The sequence below is a fragment of the Hemicordylus capensis genome, chromosome 4 (genome assembly GCF_027244095.1).
Source record: "Hemicordylus capensis ecotype Gifberg chromosome 4, rHemCap1.1.pri, whole genome shotgun sequence".
NCBI classification, from domain to species: domain Eukaryota; kingdom Metazoa; phylum Chordata; class Lepidosauria; order Squamata; family Cordylidae; genus Hemicordylus; species Hemicordylus capensis.
This window is the reverse complement of record NC_069660.1, coordinates 170,041,760-170,060,166: the sequence shown is the minus strand read 5'-3', so window position 1 is coordinate 170,060,166 and position 18,407 is coordinate 170,041,760. Positions and strand designations below refer to the sequence as shown.

The 18,407-nt window shown below is 46.0% G+C and overlaps 1 protein-coding gene and 1 long non-coding RNA gene across 20 annotated transcripts in view; one reads left to right on the top strand and one right to left on the bottom strand.

Moving 5' to 3' along the window:
- The window catches only part of LOC128322712 (uncharacterized), a 255,068-nt gene that overhangs the window by 26,247 nt on the left and 210,414 nt on the right, over positions 1-18,407 (top strand). The window lies entirely within an intron of this gene.
- LOC128322711 (uncharacterized) overlaps positions 1-18,407 on the bottom strand; it is a 204,654-nt gene that overhangs the window by 81,189 nt on the left and 105,058 nt on the right. The gene's annotated exons all lie outside the window — the stretch shown is intronic.

Below are 18,407 nucleotides of genomic sequence, written 5' to 3'. Positions count from 1 at the left end.
GGGTTTGTGACCCGCGTGTTGACCCCACGGTGACTTGCCTGCCAGGTGCAAAGGTTGCGGACATTACGCAGCGTCTAGACAGGCTCCTAGGCAGTGCTGGGGAGGAGACAGCTGTTGTGGTGCACGCCGGCACCAACGATGTGGGGAAATGCAGTTGGGAGGTCCTGGAAGCCAAATTTAGGCTGATAGGTAGCATTTTGAAGTCCATGACCCCCAAGGTAGCATTCTCAGAAATGCTACCTGTTCCACACGCAAGTACAGTGAGACAGGCAGAGCTGAGGGGCTTCAATGTGTGGATGAGACGTTGGTGCTGGGAGGAGGGGTTTAGATTTGTTAGGCACTGGGACACATTTTGGGGCAAGCAAGGCCTGTACAAAAGGGATGGGCTGCACTTGAACCAAGATGGAACCAGACTGCTGGCGCTTAAAATCAAAAAGGTTGCAGAGCAGCTTTTAAAATGACACCTGGGGAACAGCCGATGGGAGCTGGGCAGTATCCCGTTTGGCAAAAGCCATCTTTTAAAGTTTGAGGCTGCAAAGAATTCAAATAAAACAGAAGGGGACAGAGCAGAACCGCATAAAGAGCAGATGGGAGCCTGTGCCAGCAGGTCAAAGAGTCAAAAGAATAGCATACATCAGGGGAGAGATTAAGTGTATAGGTGCTTTTATGCCAATGCCAGAAGCCTCCGAGCCAAGATGGGTGAGCTGGAGTGCTTGGTTGCTAACGCAGAAATAGACATAGTAGGCATAACAGAAACATGGTGGAACAGTGAGTTATCTGTTATCCCTGTTATCTGTTATCCCTGGGTATAAACTCTATAGAAAGGACAGGGAGGGGCACCTTGGAGGAGGGGTAGCACTGTATGTTAAAGAAGGGATAGAATCTAACAAGCTAGAAAACCTAAGTGGACTGGAGTCCTCCACAGAAACCCTGTGGGTGACTATACAAGGCCGGAAAGGAAACGTGCTACTGGGGACATGCTATCGCCCTCCGGATCAAAATGCCGACAGTGACTGGGAGTTGCAGGAGGAAATCAGGGAGGCATCAAGGAGAGGCAGGGCTGTAATTATGGGTGATTTCAACTACCCACACATAGACTGGGAAAATTCACATTCAAGTAAGGACAAAGAGGTCAAATTTCTAGATACGCTAAATGACTGTGCCCTAGAACAGTTGGTCATGGAACCGACCAGAGAGAAGGCGACCTTGGATCTAATTCTGAGTGACACCCAGGACCTGGTGCGTGATGTCAGTGTCATCGACCCTTTAGGGAACAGTTACCACAGTGCCATCAATTTCAGCATACATGCGGGGAGAGAATCACCAAGGATGTCTAACACAGACATTTTGAATCTCAGAAGAGGAAACTTATCCAAAATGAGGAGTATGGTGAAAAGAAAGCTGAGGGGGGAAATCAGGAGAGTCACTTCGCTCCACAGTGCATGGAGTTTACTCAAAACCACAATACTAGAAGCCCAGTTAGATTGTATACCCAAAAGGAGGAAAGGTACCACTAAGTCCAGGAGGATGCCAGCATGGCTAATGGGTACCGTCAAGGAAGCCATAAAAGAGAAGAAGACTTCCTTCCGAAATTGGAAGGCCTGTCCAAACGAAGAGAACAGAAAGGAACACAAACTCTGGCAAAAGAAATGCAAGGTGACAATAAGGGAGGCAAAAAGAGAGTTTGAGGAACATTTAGCCAAAAGTATCAAGGGGAATAACAAAAACTTCTTTAAGTACATCAGAAGCAGGAAACCTGCCAGGGAGGCAGTTGGACCATTAGACAATGAGGGAGTGAAAGGGATTATTAAGGAGGATATGGAGGTTGCAGAGAAGCTGAATGAGTTCTTTGCATCTGTCTTCACGGCAGAGGATACTGAGCATATACCTGCTCCTGAACCAGGCTTTTTAGGGATGGAGGCTAGAGAGCTGAGTCAGATAGCAGTGACAAGGGATGATGTTCTAAACTGTCTGGAAAAACTGAAAGCTAACAAATCACCAGGGCCGGATGGCATCCATCCAAGAGTCCTCAAAGAACTCAAATGTGAAATTGCCGACCACCTTGCCAAAATATTTAACTTATCCCTGAAATTGGGCTCTGTACCAGAGGACTGGAGAGTAGCAAATGTAACACCAATTTTCAAAAAGGGATCCAGGGGCAATCCAGGATATTACAGGCCAGTTAGCCTAACGCCTGTTCCAGGCAAATTGATGGAAAGCATCCTCAAGGATAAAATTGTAAAGCACCTAGAAGAACAGGCCCTGCTGGGAGTGAGCCAGCATGGCTTCCGCAAAGGTAAATCTTGCCTCACCAACCTTTTGGACTTCTTTGAGAGTGTCAACGAGTGTGTGGATCAAGGTGATCCAGTTGACATAGTCTACCTGGACTTCCAAAAAGCTTTTGACAAAGTTCCTCATCAAAGACTCCTGAGGAAACTTAGCTGTCATGGGATAAAGGGACAAGTACATGTGTGGATTGCTAACTAGTTGAAAGACAGGAAACAGAGGGTAGGTATAAATGGAGAGTTTTCACAATGGAGAGAAGTAAGAAGTGGGGTCCCCCAGGGATCTGTACTGGGACCGGTGCTTTTTAATTTATTCATAAATGATCTAGAAGCAGGGATAAGCAGCGATGTGGCCAGATTTGCAGATGATACCAAACTCTTCCGGGTAGTGAAATCCCAAACGGATTGTGAGCAGCTCCAAAAGGATCTCTCCAAACTGTGGGAGTGGGCGACAAAATGGCAAATGCAGTTCAATGTTAGCAAGTGTAAAGTGATGCACATTGGGACGAAAAACCCCAACTTCAAGTATATGCTGATGGGATCCGAGCTGTCGGTGACGGACCAGGAGAGGGATCTTGGGGTTGTGGTGGACAGCTCGTTGAAAGTGTCGACTCAATGTGCAGCAGCTGTGAAACAGGCAAATTCCATGCTAGGGATGATTAGAAAGGGGATTGAAAATAAAATGGCTAACATTATAATGCCCTTATACAAAAGTATGGTGTGGCCACACTTGGAGTACTGCATACAATTCTGGTCACCACATCTTAAAAAGGACATTGTTGAACTGGAGAAGGTACAGAAGAGGGCAACCAAGATGATCAGGGGCCTAGAGCACCTTTCTTATGAGGCAAGACTACAACACCTGGGGCTTTTTCGTTTAGAAAAAAGACGACTGCAGGGAGACATGATAGAGGTCTATAAAATCATGCATGGTGTGGAGAAAGTGGAGAGAGAGAGATTCTTTTCCCTCTCACACAACACTAGAACCAGGGGTCACTCCATGAAATTGATTGCCAGGAGGTCTAGGACCAACAAATGGAAGTACTTTTTCACACAACGCATGATCCACTTGTGGAACTCTCTGCCACAGAACGTGGTGACAGCCAACATCCTGGATGGCTTTAAGAGGGGTTTGGATGACTTCATGGAGGAGAGGTCTATCAATGGCTACTAGTCGGAGGGCTATGGGCCACCTCCAGCATCAAGGGCAGGATGCCTCTGAGTACCAGTTGCAGGGGAGTAATGGCAGGAGAGAGGGCAGGCCCTCAACTCCTGTCTGTGGCTTCCAGCGGCATCTGGTGGGCCACTGTGCAAAACAGGATGCTGGATTATATGGGCCTTGGGCCTGATCCAGCAGGGCTGTTCTTATGTTCTTAAGCCAACCAAACTAGAGAGAGACAGGGGAGAAGGGGAAGCAGAAGCAGCCCGGAGAAGCGCAAACAGAAAGGGGGAGGGGGGCAAGGTAACGAGAGATGTGATATGTAAAAGTGCTTAACATTATAATAATTTTAATTGTAAACTGCCCAGAGATGCAGGTTTTGGGCGGTATAGAAGTCTGTTAAATAAATAAATAAATTTAAATTTGAAAACCCTTTACTAACTGCACACAAAGAATGTACCGGTGCTTGAAACTGTGCACGAAGAATTTACCGGTTCTTGACTCTGAAAAGGTTGAGAAACACTGATCAAGTCTACTTCTTACTATCTTATCAACAAGGATATAATGGGAGACTTTGTCAAATGTTTTGCTGAAATCAAGTTAAGCTATGTCCACAGCATCCCCATGATCCATTAAACAAAATAAGTCTATCAATAAAGATGTGTCTGGCATGATTTGTTCTTGACAAATAACTCCTACTACTCACCACATTCTTTCCCAAGTGCTCACAGAATGACTGCTTAATCATCTGTTTTAGGATCTTGACAAGTATCAATATCCAGTTGAATGTTTTGTCATTTCCAAGTCTCCCCCCCACCCCCGCCCAACCTTTTAAAACAGGATGATATTTGCTTGTCTCCAGTTTTCAGCACCTCACCCATTTTCCAGAATTTTTCATATATTACAGACAGTGATTGACATGTTAACAGTGTGCTAGCACAAGAAGATCACATAGTTGTGCTTAAAAAGCAATGATTCGTGGAGCTGCACTATAGCATTATTGTGTAAATGCCCCCTTTTAAGCAAATGAGACATGCTTCAGGTTGCACAACTTGTGCAGGCACAAGCATGCTTGGAGTGTTCAACACTAGTCTGGAATGCATGATCCAGGCTTAGCTCATGCAGCTAGTGCTACAGCTTTGCACTAGCAGAATGTCCTCCCACAAGCATTTTGTTAGTCAGGATGGCAGCCAGCAACTCTGAAAGGACATCTGCAAATTCCTTCAGTAGTTGGGGATGTAAACCGCACTGAGCCTTTTTGGAAGGGTGGTATAAAAATTGAATGAATGAATAAAATAATTTATCTGGCCCGGGGCCTGGAGACTTAAATTAATTTAAGACGATAACTTGGGGTTCTCTTACAATGTTTTTAACCTGTCTTGAGATGCAATTCCCTCCTTTCTTTGCTAATGTATCTGTGGCTAGGTTGGGCCATGTTTCCCTTGTGGGAGAAGACAGATGCAAACTAAGCAGTGCAGCTCCCTCTCTAGCCTCCTTCAGACTTTTGTAATCACAGATGTGCCCAACATCACAGAGAGGGTGTTTCCAGACAAGCCTCGTCGAAACTGTGAGCACAAGACATGGGGTAGATTGATGTGGCAGGGATAGGACCTCCTCCTCCTCCACCTCACTGTATACGGCTACCATGGGGCTTTTTGATAACATCTGAATCAGGCTTCTGTCCACTTTTACCAATTCATCCTTCTCCAAGCAACAGACCTACCACTTCCCTGACCTTCCTCTTGCTTTATACATAAAAACAACTATAAAGAAACACATCTTGTTGTTTTGGGCATCCTTTGCAAGCCTCTCCTCATTCTGAGCCTTAGCTTTTCTGATACCACCTCTACAAATTCAGGTCATTCTTCTGAGCTCTTCCTTGCCCCCTCATTGCATTTCCTGTATATGTCATTTTTGCTTCCCAGCTGTACAGAGAGCCCCACATTGGTTTCTTTCGTTGTCTCTCATGTGCCCTTCTCATGGGAATTGTTTGTGATTGTGCCTTTATAGCTCACTTTTCAGAATCTCTTATCCCTCTTTGACTCTTTTGTACTTTGAGATTTTGAGCCATGAGACCCTACCTAATTTTGCTCTGAGCTCATTAAAACCATCTTTCCAGAAATCTATGGTACATGTCCTACATCCATCCGTTTCCCCTCCCCTTGAAATAATGAATTCCAAAATGGCATGGTTATTTTGCTAAGGGTTTCCCCCACTTCAGCTTCATCAATAAATTTTTCCCTGTTGGTTAGCAAAACCCCTTGTTCCTCCTATAAATGCTGATCTTGGAAAATAGAAGCAGATCATGAAGTGGATGCAGGCAATAGTGTATGAAGGTGGCAGTGCTTCTCTTGGTGAAAAGCTGCGCTTATTGATGTTGCAGATGAGTAGACCAGGCCTTATTCTGATCAGTTGGCAACCATAACTGGTAATATCTTGGGAGAGCATAGGTCTGTGAGAATTCATCCCTTCACTTATTGGTGGTTATTTCTGAGTGTAACTATGGGATGTTCTAGCAGGTCAGTGAATAGGTCATGTGTATGTCAGTGCCTGAGTTTGGCTGCTGTTGAGCAACTGTGCTAATGAGGCTGGGTGGGACCAGCACTCTGCTGAATTTCCAGGCTACTCCTGGCGGCGGGAGGTGAGTGCCCCTCAGCTTCCTGGGCCCCGTCCAATTGCAAATAATGGATGGGTCTCCTAGCTAATGGGATATTGACGTGGTAGTACGAGGGGCTCTGCTGCAGCAGCTGCTGCTTAATTGCTTGCTCTGACTGATTGCATGCACTTTGGCTGCTAACCACACTTTCTAGGCATATAAGAGAAGCAGGAGTGGCATCCTATTAAAATCGCATGGGAATAGTGAGCCAAAGGAGACGGGGACAGAGGCAGAGGACAGAGTGATTCAGACGGTTATCACAGCATCCACCCTAGAAACAGGAGAGCACGGTTGCCTCCCTTCTCTGTCCCCCAACATTCAAGTGCTTGTAGCTATAACAGGAGATTTCAGCTATTCGCTTACCCGCTCTCTGAAAGGAGCAGAGTGGGGGGTGGGGTGTTCAATCCCCCGCCTGTGCACCAGGGATTAATGGCAGCAGCTCATGCCACACGTATTATGAAACATATTCATGGATAGAGCAGAGAACAATGGGGATCTGCAAGCGGCTTAGGCGAGTAGCTTTGGCTGGGGGTGCAGCTGGCCACCTTCCTTTCTATGTAATGAGAGGCAAACCTGAAGTCGGAGGGAAACAGGTAAAAGGCACAGATGATAAGCCCCCACGCAAGACAACACACTATTGCCAAGTATACAAGGCAGGGGCTAAGGAGGGAGGGGGTGTTTGCCAGACAGAACTGGCCAGGTATCTCTTCAGTTGCCCCCACTTTTATTTAGCACTTCAATCTTTTGACATCAGATTATTTTTCTATCAGATTCAAGGTTTCTGCAGATTTGATGCAATTTGATGCAAGCTGAATCTCTTCACTGAATTGATGTCAACAGTGTCAAGGCTTGAAGATTATTAGCTGATTAGAGTGGAAGTATCAATACAGGGGCTTCTGGGGCATTTTGTACTGTGGTTGCGTAGAGATCACGAAGGGGGCACACCCAGGCTCCTTTTAATATAGCTAGAAATAGAAAAGGTTCTCTAGGCACTACTTTTCCTACCTATTTTGTATTTTCTGTTTCCCTCCCCCGCCACTCTTTTGCAGACTCCATCCTCTGTTACTGAGCAATGTGTGAAAGCAGGATTCTGTTCTGTGAGCATTGTCCCACTGTCCTGTGGGCAGAACAGAACTGGATTCTGATCTGTGTGCTCCATTGGCACAAGATACTGTTCTGTGGGCAGCAAGCAAAATCAGAAAAACCTTTTAAGAAAAAGAAAATGCTCCTTGACTTTTATCAATGCAGGGCTTCTGATTTTATAATTGTATACCACTAGCAGCAGCAGCAGACAGTGTATATTGTCAACAATGCTTTCCTGTCAGCTCTGCTCTCCACTCCTGGTCCTCTGATCTCTTCATCGGTTGCTTTTCTGTTTGATCTTTGTCCTCTTTGTCTGCCTTTTTGATCTTTGTCCTCTTTGTCTGCCTTGTCTGTCCTGTTTCACAGTAGAGCTTTACAGGCAGGTGTGGCTGCTATTGGCTTACTTGCACTGATGTCATAGTAGAGCTTGGTGACCAAGCTGTGCAATATGTCTGAGGTTATTTGAAATCTCGGGATTTTAATTCCAAGCTCCTTGAGTAACTAAATTAAAACCCTTAATCCAGGCACAGGCCGTGAATGCGCCTCTGGGGGTGGTGGTGGGCGGCTTCTTTAAGTGTAAATAGAGCCGGTGCTCCGTGCCGCTCAGCAGCCCCCGTGGCAGGGAATCACCTCCGCCACTCATCTGGCCGTTGGCAGGGGCTTGCCTCCATGGGAGCCAGGTAAGTGGCGGGGGCAATTCCCCGTCCCACCGCTGCTGGGCGGCACAGAGCACTGGCTCTGTTTACACTTAAAGAAGCTGCCCGCCGCCCCCCAGGAGGCGCATTCATGGCCCACGCCTGCCTTAATCTAGTATTCCAGTTTATGGGTTTTTAAAAATTATACCTTGTTGATACTTTCTTGCTGCTTATTTATGTGTGATAATATTGGGAGAGTTTACATCTGTAGTCACGCACCATAGTTGGTCATGGGCCACTTCTTTAGATATATAGCTAAAGTGGCATGCTGACCTCCATCACCTCCCATAGGACTTTTAAAGCTGTTTTAGAAGGGTGAAGGTTACTGGTGTGAAAAACATATCAATGAGCAGGCAAGGAAAAGGGTTAAACAGCCATTTCCTCCTTTAGGTTTTAGCCTCCAGTAGTTTCTTTCCCTTCCTTTTTGATGAGTAAACCTTAGAAGGAAGAACTGCCTGTAACATGTAGCTTTGTCCTCAGTCTCTAGGTGGAAAGAAGCCACAAGCAATGCAGCATACTTGATTTGTTAACCCACGAGTTCTCAAACTTGGGTCCAAAGATGTTGTTGGACTACAGTTCCCATCATTCCTGTATTGTCTTTTATGGGAGAGGAAATAAAACTTTCATTGACTTCTAAGCTTCATTTAACTTTATTTAGTGCCTATACTAATACAGCCCTGGTTATACCCTGTACAGTGTCAGCTAGCTACAGAGCCAACTTAAATTGGAAACAAAGTCTACTCCTTCCTTCAGTAATATTTCTTAAAGGGAAGTCAACAAATTTAACACATATTACACCCCACTCTTATCAAACCTCAGGTGTACATGGTCCTGTAGTAAACCTGGATGTGGTTAGAACTTAATGTAGTCATCCTAAGATGTAAGATATATAAATTCAATAAATAAATTTAAATAATAAATTTGGAATGTTTTTCATACTATTATTATTTTTACCCTTGGTGTTGATCCAGAATGGTTCTGCTTGTTAGTTTCAGCCTGGGTTTCAAAAGATATTCCTTGATAGGTATTCTGGAATTGAGTTGTCTGTTCATCAACATTTGGGTGGGGGAATATCCAGACTCCATGAGTGTGTTCTGACGGTTTGGTTTAACAGTCCTATGTAAGGGTCTTTTCTATCCTCTCAAGCCTTAGAATCTGCTTTACTGTCTGCATGTATTTCTCTGCTAGGCTGTTAGATTGTGGGTAGTAAGGGCTACTCAGAATGTAGTGAAACCCCATTATTCTGCTAATTTGCAGTGCTCCTCTGATGTGTATTGTGGCCCATTGTCAACTCCTTACATATGGCCTGCTGTGACTGTATTGCTTTTGTGCGATTTATCACTGATGGATGACCTATTTTGTAGTTGCATTACTTTGAAGTAACAACTCCAAGTCTGTGAAGTTTGCACAAAATTCCAGAAACAAAAGTTTTGAAGTTGTTACTCCAAAGTAGTCAAGTATAAGCAGGTGGCGTTTTCCTTCCAGCTCAAGAAGGTCTGTGGCCAAACACTGCCGTGCTCTGTTGGACATTTCCGGAGTTATCATGGGTTCTCCGCAATTTTATTTCTGGAATTTTGTGCAAACTTCACAGTTATTGATCCTTTCCTCTACTTGCACATGCATTCCCAGTCAGTATAGGGTATCTCACACTGTTCTTTTGCATAGGACCATTCCAAGGTGTCCCTAATGGATCCTTTCCAGCATCTGCAGGACGTTTTCCAGATTACACGCTGCAACATACTCGCAACGTATTTGCTAAATGCCGTATTGCCCGTGTTTCCACATCGGTGTCTCTGTGTTGTCAGCAGGGTGCTGTTCATATTTCCCATGCCTTGATTCAAATTTTAATGATGCGTTTTTGCCTTACAACGTTGTAAATGCACTGCAGGAAAGTAGCTGTATTTTTCTGTTGTAGGGAGCCTTGCCCAGCATTTTATGCATTGTAATGTGTTGCAGTATGGACAGTTCTTGCTCCCTCCCCGTGCTTGCTTCCTCTGTCCCCTCACCGTGAGGAGAGAAACAGGCAGGGAGAAATCTCGGCTTTCCCCTCTTTTCCTCCCCACAGATCACAAACCCCATACCTCCCTCTTCTTCCGCTTGCTTCCAGTATAACCAGGCTGGGAGTCTTCTGGCAAGTTGGAGAACTGGGATCTCTGCTTTGAAATCACCACCCCCATCCCCAACTGTGGGCAGTTACTGGGGGGAATGAAAAGGGGGACATGATTTGGGGGGGGAGGAGAAGGAGATCCTTTCATGCTCCCCAGCCACGAAGTCCTCCACCCCACTTTTGTCCCTCCCACACGTCTGAAAGAGCACATTTTAGGGGAAACAAACAAGGGATTCTTAAAAGGCACAGCGATTGTCTTTTGCGCACTCGCAAGCCACATGAAGCGCTCTCTCTCTTGCTCTTGAGTAGTCCCATTGACCACCACTGAGGCATTCTGGAAGCTGTAGTTTGCAACTTACATGCCACATGCATTCCATGGAGACCCCCCCTTTACATTTGTTTGGTTCTTTTCTCCTTAACAACGCACAATTCAGGGGACTCCACCAGGAGGGGCATCATTGCCAAGGCACCCTCTGCTGGTGCTTCTCTGTCCGGTGGGAAGCCTGCTTGGTTGCCAGCCTGCCTCCTTACCTGCAGAGGAGGTTGGAGATGGACCAATGAGGATTTGGGTGTGTGTGCAGGGATGTAGCTATAATTGAACGGATGGGTTCAAAGAACCCAGGCCCTCCAGCTCCTGAGTGGCCCCCAGCTCCACCCTTCCCTATTTTCTTCATTAACTGCCTCACTCCGAGGGGCTGCCAGGGAGAGGGCCGAACACGGCCCCCTCTCCCCTAGCTCTGGCCGTGTGTGTGTGTGTGAGAGAGAGAAAGTGTTAACCAGGGGGATTAAACCCTGCCCTGGAGGGTCAAGCCTGTCCTTCTGAGTGAGCATCTGATCACTCTCCCTGCTTTATTTTTCCGCAGTTAATGTTTGCACAAAACTGGAATGGTGCAAGACAAAGTTAGATTTCTGTTTTGGAACGGCGCTTCTCCCTGCTGGTGGATTTGGCAAGGCAGCCAAGAAGTTACAAATTTTTTTTCCATGTCACGCCTATAGGCATGCTGACAGAAACCGTGAATAACCAAACCTTGAATCAATGGAAATGGGGGGTGGTGTTAGGTTCCTAACAACAACAAAAAAGACAAGGGCCAAAAATGCAAGGAGGGCAGTACCTTATTCTCCAGCAATGTCACCCCCCCCCCACCACCCTGAAAATGGTTGAATATTCGCATGTCTATATCTATATGCAAATATATGTAGGTTAATATTATATTATATATATAATTTTAAAAGAGTCACAAAATGGCAGCCAGAAATGACATTGGAAGTCATTTCCAGGTCATTTTCAGCCATCAAAAACCACAGAGAGGTGCATTTCACCAATTTTTCTACCCGTGGATAGTGGAACTGGGTCTCTAAGACCCAATCACAGATACGCGAGACCGTGGATACCAAGTCCATGGATAACGAGGGCAGTTGTACTTGCAGTGGATAAGAACATAAGAACAGCCCTGCTGGATCAGGCCCAAGAAGGCTGATCTAGTCCAGCATCCTGCTTCGCACAGTGGCCCACCAGATGCCTCTGGAAGCCACAGGCAGGAGTTGAGGGCATGCCCTCTCTCCTGCTGTTACTCCCCTGCAAATGGTACTCAGAGGCATCCTGCCTTTGCTCTAGAAATGTTTCCGGATGCTTAGCAGCTCTGCACAGTATCTCTGAAATACATCTGCAGACACGGGTACACAGACATGGTCATCACACTTGTTGCATCTGCGCATGTTATGGACATTGCTCTATGTTGAGTCTTAATATTCCACAGTCTATAGCCATCTCTGTGCTGTTCACTCCCCAGGGCTAGTTCCCACAAGGCATATTTATACTTCAATAAAAACAGTCCACCTTTCCTATCTCTAGTAGCTTGCAGTCAGTACCAGTAATTATACACTGAGTTGCTGCCATGGACCTTTTGCCATCCAGCTGAGGAGAGATGAAACAATTTCCTTTCTGCACTCCCACCCCCTCCCACCCCCAGTCGTCTCCATCAGCATAAACCATCCTGGCTCCCTGGTCAACCAGAAAGCCTGCTTCTTCCTCCTGTGATACCACCAACATTGTGGGCATGTGCTGCAAAAAACAAGGGAGGGAAAGAAGGAAGGAAGGACCCCTGCCCCAAACTGTATTTACAGTTTTTCTAACAGGGACTGAATAGTAAAAAGAAAGTATGATTTGTGAGTTTACATGTACATATAAGGGCCCTATGAGCTGTGTTTTGTGACCCACCACTCCATCTGAGAGTAACAAGCTGCAGTTACAGGACTGCTGCCTGTAAGTCTACAGAGGGGGCTAGAAGAGTCCTTGGGAATAAACATAATGAGGCTGTTCTCATGAGCAGCCTGTCCCAGTGCTGCCCACCTGCCTATCCCGACTTTTAACCCCAGCATTTGGCTGAGGTTAGCTAACCTGCAGTTCACTTAACCACAGCAAGCAATCATCTGGGCAATTGCGGCCGGGTTAAAAGGCTTTCCCCACCCAGCCCATCACCATTTCCAGCAATGAGCCGGTGGGGGGCAGGGGGGAGGAGGGGCTGCAGCGAGTGTGACGGCTGCTCTAATGTGAGCAGCCACTGCGCTCGTGGTGTGGCGCACCCTGGGATGCTGGAGTGGGGAAGTCCTCCTCGTTTATTGAGATGCATGACATGGCAAGAGCAGAGATGGTTGCCGCTCATCTGCGGGGGGGGGGTAGGGCAGGTGGGCTCCTGACTTCCCCCACCCAGCCCGCCTGCCCTCCCAGCTGAGGTCGTGCGAAAGACCTCAATAGGAGTATTGTGATGTCATAGTAATGTGGCCTAGGCAAAACTGCCTATCGTTTTTGCTTAACTTGCAGATTTTGACATATCATTTTGAGTATTGATAGCAGCATTAGACGCATTACCATTAAATGTTTTGACTACCAACCTCATCTGTTATTAAACTATTACTGTATGACTCCCTAATCTTGCAGCTGTGAAGAAATGTTTGAATGCTGGAAAGGGGGGAAAGAAGTGAAAAATTATGTAACCAATGATATTTATCAGAATTCTGTTTTAAAAACAAATTATATTCTGTCATGCCTTGTAATTATGAGTCACAGAAAATGGGCCACTAATGCTACTTAAGGAAATGTGTGCATGGCACTTTCCTGGACTATCTACCTGGGGCTGCTGTGGCATGGAAGCATGGACAGTGTGTGGAAGATAAAGTGTACCTTTATCCACTTCTGGAAGGGACAGCACAGGAAATGTGAACACTGAGCGGCTGCCAGGCAGGAAGTGTCAGGGACTGGCTTGATTTGGCATCTGCCTATGCCTCAGCAAGGGGCTGACCACCATTGGAGTCCCTTGGCCCCTGCTGCTCTTCCTCCTTGCTGAACTGTCCCCTCCACCTCTGGTCAAGGGAATGAGCAAGCAGGGATGGTGGGGAGGAGGAGCAGCAGCAACCTATGCCTGCTCACATAATTACTTGGGTGATGATGGGGACTGAACCCAACTTTTACCCAATTCCTACTCCTGCCCAGAGGGTAAGTAAATGAGAAAAGTTCCTCCTTCCTGCTGCTTGCTCCCCACCTGCTCTATCTTAAAACAGGTTGGATGAGCAAGCTGCGGTGGTGGTGGTGGTGGTGGTGGTGAGGAGGTGGAGGAGGAGCAGCAGCAGCACCACCACCACCAGCACCAGCAGTTATTCTCTCCTTTTGGGCCCAGGGAGTGAGGGGATGGTGACGGTGATGTTGTCCAGGAGCACTACTACTACTACTACAATATTTATATACCACTCTTCAACCAAAGTTCTCAAAGCAGTTTACATAGAAAAATAAATAATACATCAAGAAGATGGCCCCCTGTCTCCAAAGGGCTCACAATATAATCTAAAAAGAAACGTAAGGCAGATACCAGCAACAGCCACTGGAGGGATGCTGTGCTGGGGTTTGATAAGGCCAGTTGCTATTGGTGATAAAGAGAATCACCAATTTGAAAGATGCCTCTTTGCTTAGTTAGCAGGGGTTATTGCAGTAGCAGTGGTGATGAGGTGATGGCCTCACTCAGGGATAGGCCCCACTCAGGACATCTTGGCTGAGGACTCCCCAAAGCCTAGAACTGGCACTGTGGAATCTTGACTACCAGCTTCATGTCATTTTGTCAGCTTCAAAGGGGGCTCTAACCTAGCAGTGGCTTCGTAGACTGGATTAGATGATTATTTAGTTGCTCTGGCTTTATCACTGGGACTAAATCAGCCCTACAATACACAAATATCAGTAGACGCCACCACCTATTGGGTTAATGAGCAGTAGGATTCTTAAGTATTATGGAGGGAGAGATCTAACTAGGGTACTGAGTGATACTCTGCCAGCTTCCAATCTTGAACCACTTAACGCCTCTAAAGAATTAGTGAACACTTTCTCAATAACTTGCTCCTAGTTGGAAATTTCCCTCAGTTACAGCCAGGGCAGGGCCAGAAGGCAGTGAGAGTGGCTGCTGGTACCCAAGCAACTGGGGCTTGTTTTCCTCTTCCGGCTTATTAGTATGGGCTGCTACTGCCCAATAATGTACAATAGGGCATACAGTAGCAGAAGAAGTCAGAGCTTATCCCAGCCAAGACATACTGAGTGTCTTGAGTGAAATGTATGGTAGCAACTAACAGAGGATTGCATGTAATGTGTATAACTTAACATGTTACATTCTTAACTGTGACACAGGATTTCCCTATTTTTGAGGTTGGCAGGAGCATTCTGTTCCATGAAACAGAAACAGCCAAGGTAAAACAGTTGGCACCCAAGGACAGGGCTGCCTAGGAAATAATCTACCTATTTTGTACACCGCCTAGAGATGTACATATCAGGCGGTATAAATATATGATAAATAGGTGTGTGTGTGTGTGTGTGTGTGTGTGTGTGAGAGAGAGAGAGAGAGAGAGAGAGAGAGAGAGAGAGAGAGAGAGAGGTCATGTGGTGACGGTCAGCAGAATGAACAATCACAACAGAATAGTTTCTAGGCAAAAAAAATTGGATTACCCCATTTTTATGTCCCTCACAATAACCATCCTCCTCCAGACCATATGCAGCTACCATCTTGTTTCTAGTGGCACCTTTCCAAAAATCAGGAGAGGCTTGGTCTTTGGAAGAAAACCTGTAGGATTTGAATGAGAAGGCAGCTAGGTTCCCTGACCTGTCAGGTGTGGAGAATAAGGATACATGATTGAGCCATCTCATCAGTGGTGCTGATGATGGAACTCTCTGTGTTGGAGGGCTCAGCTCTCCCCTTCTCTTTCAGATGGAAAGAGAAGGTTGTTTTGTTTGAATGCATTTTTTATGCTGTTAGGTGAGGATTTTATGTTCTCTGCTACTTCTCTAGTTTTATGTATTGTTCTTTGCTGCATGGGTAATTTTGCTTAAGTGATTGTTTTATTGTTTTTTATTTTAGAGGATTGTTAGAGGTTCTTTCTAAGAACGCTGTCTGGGTGGAAGAGGCTGGATAGAAATGATTTTACTAATCAAATACACATAAATTGCATATAATTTGCTGTTAGATTGGGTTCTAGATGCCACAGTAATTAGGCACAGTGGCAGGCTACCAGACACTGAAGATCTTGAACTGGAGACTCTGGTGGTGGGATGCAAGTGCTTTTCTCTGTGCAGTTCCCTTTATTGGGCAGTACAGCAGATATCATTTCAGCAGGGGTGAGAAGACTGAAGAGACCAATTGTATTCAGCCTCCTCCTCCCAAACTGATGACTCTGACCTGATTTTTTAGTCTGAGCAACTCATCACTCAGTACAGAGATGCTGTTGGATAGGGGTGTGGATGGACCATTTGGCGCAGTTCAGTTAGAATTTGGTCCGAATTCAGACTGAACTGCACCAAAGTGAACCAGCTGTTTTGAACCGATCGGTTGAGCCAGTTGGTTTGGCGGAGCACCTCGAACCGGTTCAAAGTGATTCGTGATCAAACTGCTCAAACCGGCCTGGTTTGCAGTGGTCTGGTTTGCAAGCAAACTGTTTCTGCACATCATTACTTCTGGATTCCTCCTCTCTCCATACCCGCTAAATAGTTTGATAGCCACCTGATCCCAGCTCGACTATCAGAGAGGTTTGTTTATGCGGGTGATAAGTAAGAAGGGGTTTGCTTGCCAGCCGGCTCATCCACCCATCCAAAAGACTCAACCAGACCAATCCAGGGCCAAAAATATGCCATTTATTTTTTTGGGAAACTGATCCTGCTCTAAATAAAACTGTTTTTTTGGGAAAATTGATCCTGAGCTAAATGATACATGACCCCGTGGCAGAGTCTAATCTAGAAAGTGCCCAGGGCTGACCCTGCACCACTCACTGATGTGGGGATAACGGACATTCAGTCTACTCCTCTGTTGTCTCTCCTGGCTGTGCCTGCCCTTGTGCCTGTGCTCACCTGGGCACATTATGAGGTACAGTGTAGTCCATTTCTACCTACTGCATGGTCAAAAGGAGTCCATTATAGAGACCCTGTGAACGAGTGTCTAGCTCTCAGGGCTTCACACAGGAGCAGCTGGCTGAGCAGCCTGAACAAACACTTTAACAAGACGTTAGAAAATAATTTCCAGTAACTGAGACCTTAAGCCTGCAGAGCACTGGAGCTTTATTGGTTGCCCTAACATATTCACTGGAGCAGCAGCAGGATCTCCTCCCCCCCCCCACGCACCCCTACCTAATTCGGATACATTGTTGGAGCTAAGCAAAATCAGACCAGCATGCAGATGAGAAACTTCTAGTATGTGATGGGTAGAAAATCTGACCACCAGTATCACGTCCCACCAAATGGCTAGCATAACAGCAGGCAAAAGAAAGGCACAGGGCAGGGCCCAAGTGGTCAGCAAAATATTCTGGTTGCAAAGGATTCTCTGTGTTGAATTAACTGTGCAGTAAAACCCTACCTGGCCTTTGAGATTTAGGACATGTAGAGAAGATACTTGTTATTTGCAGTGTATTAGGTGCTGCCTCATCCTAATCAGAAACACATCGATGCTTTCAATCTGGAAGTAAAGCACAGATGGAGGAAGAGCTGATCTGTTGTTAGGAGCAGGAGGGGTGGCAGCAAGCAAAGTGATTCTGGGCTTTAGCCAGGAGAAGCTAAGCCCCTGAGTGCTTGTAATCCAAGCTCCAACCACACACCAAGGCGCTAATACTAATATGCTGGCAAGAAACCATAGTGGGCCAGTGCGTCAGACTTATGTGCCGCATCCCTTGCTCTGACTGCAAATGTTTTCTGAGAGTTTACATTTGCAGGATGCTATCTTGGGCACAGAATGAAGGTACCATGCAAAATCCATCCTGGGTGCTTCTTTTGGATAGCCAGTCAAAGTCATATACCAGATATATTGATTTTTGTGTTGAGGGCAGTATCAACTCTCTGCAAAGGGTTCAGACACATGACATTCATGCTGATTATCCCCCCCGCCCCATCACAGAAAGAGCATGCACTTCACACCAATGCATTACCACACATGGCTTCTCATTTTGATTTGGATGCAAGCGTCACTCAACCTCCAAATTCACATTCACATTGTGGGTAGGAAAGCAATAGGTGAAATGGCCTCTAGTCTTTTGAGGTACCACAATATTTTGTGTTTTCTTTAATAAGGGAAGAATATGCCATTCATAAATTATAGCCATTTCCAAATTATGGCAACTCTGTGCAGGGAATGTGCAGTGGTTGTTGCAAAGGATGCAGATGATGTTCCCCACAGCAAGCATTTTAGTTCTTGGGAAAGTACAATTTCTGTGTGCTCAAACAACAATGTTAAAAGGGTGACACCCATATCCAATTCAACAGCAGCTGTTTCAAGAATGAGTACTTTGTGTGCATTTACAATCCTATGAATATTAGAGGAAGATAAAAGAGGGTGACTATCAGTTGAGACTGTGCATTCTCAACTATTTGAAAATAGTTTGAAAATTTGAATTGTATGATAAGTTTGGGACAAGATCTATAAATATTTGTGGCTTTTGATGTGTGGGAATTCATTTGAAAAATCAGAAACAATGTTTGTTTGAGGACATTAACTGCACCCAGTTAATGTCTAGTCTGGAGAGAAGGATGAAGGGGGGGATATGATAGCACTCTTCAAATACCTGAAGGGATGACATAGTAGAGAGTAAAAACCTGTTGGGGCCATTCACACGATCTACAGGGTGGGCAGGCGAGTGTGGGGAAGGCTTCACAAACCTTGCCTTCCCCCCAGATGATCCTTGGTTGCCTGGTGGGAACATGCTCTGCTCTCCCACATGATCAGCCCTGCTCCAAGTTGTGCAAAGCATGGGAGATTGATCTGAGGCTGGGACTTGTCATCCTGGCTGCCATGAAGCCCGCAATGCAGTACATGACACATATACTGCATTGGGGGATACCCCCAAGAAATGGGTGCTCTAGGCGCCTGTCTCTATGTGCAGCTGGGCTGGAAGCACCCTGTGCTCGCACATG